The sequence below is a fragment of the Miscanthus floridulus genome, chromosome 12, assembly GCF_019320115.1.
Source record: "Miscanthus floridulus cultivar M001 chromosome 12, ASM1932011v1, whole genome shotgun sequence".
NCBI classification, from domain to species: domain Eukaryota; kingdom Viridiplantae; phylum Streptophyta; class Magnoliopsida; order Poales; family Poaceae; genus Miscanthus; species Miscanthus floridulus.
In genome coordinates this window covers 68592724-68593662 of record NC_089591.1, presented here as the reverse complement: position 1 = coordinate 68593662, position 939 = coordinate 68592724, and the positions used below count along the sequence as shown (strand labels likewise).

Here is a 939-nt window from a genome sequence, read left to right as displayed (position 1 = left end):
GGGAGGCCAAAAAAAAAACAGCAGTAAATATATAGAAGGCGGCAGCGCCCGTGAACGAACGACGATTTTACATTGGAATCAAACAACTTAACCAAGGTTCAACCTGACAACAGCTAGAGCATTTTTATTCTAGGACGATTTGCGTGCACGTGCACGTGCACACTGCATACCCGCTACTACCAGTCGCTACCGATACAGCCAGGTGATCGATCTCTCGGTCGCTACACAAAAACGCAAGTGCGACCACGATCCCGGCTGGCCTCCTCTGACGCAGTCACCTAGATGTACTTGCCCGACGCGGGTACGTGCTGCCGGCGGACGGGTACGCGGGGTCGACGGCCGCGCCGGCGCCGTGATGGCCAGTCGTGGCGGCGTCCGCGCGGTGCTCGACCTTCTCCTGGTGCTTGTCGGCGCTGGCCTGGTCCTTCTTGGCGCGGGCCGCCTCCTTGGCCATCTCCTTCTCGCCGTGCGTGGCCGACGTCGCCTCGCCCGTCTTGCCCTGCATCTTTGCCGCCGCCTCCTTCGCCTTCTCCTTCGCCTCGCTCACCATGTCCTTCGCCTTCACCTTCGCCGTCTGCATCCTGTCAAAGCTGTGCTACCACCAGCTGAGCTGGCTACCCTCTAGCTAGAGAGTTCACTTGGACGGAAAGGAATGTGTGTGTGCTGCGACTGCGACTCTGCGTCGTATGCTGGAGATCAGCGGTGGGCGGTAGCTGCCGGAATTTATAAAAGCGGCCAGGCTGGGCACTGTTTGAATCTTCAAAACGCGACGTGGGCGGCATGCAGTGGCTGGTGAGCAACCGGAGCTGCACATCGCACCGTGAGGTGGCAGCCTCGGCGGGCTCGCAGCCTCTGACCCCGCCGCGTGCCCTGTGTGGCAGATGTCGGTGCACTGCGTGGGCAAACCGGATCGTGGTGAAGGCAGACATCATCATCACC

At 60.5% G+C, this 939-nt stretch overlaps 1 pseudogene; it reads right to left on the bottom strand.

Annotated features, from left to right (window-relative positions):
- Positions 1-24: 24 nt before the first annotated feature.
- LOC136495281 (late embryogenesis abundant protein 18-like) lies at positions 25-668 on the bottom strand (annotated as a pseudogene).
- Positions 669-939: the final 271 nt, after the last annotated feature.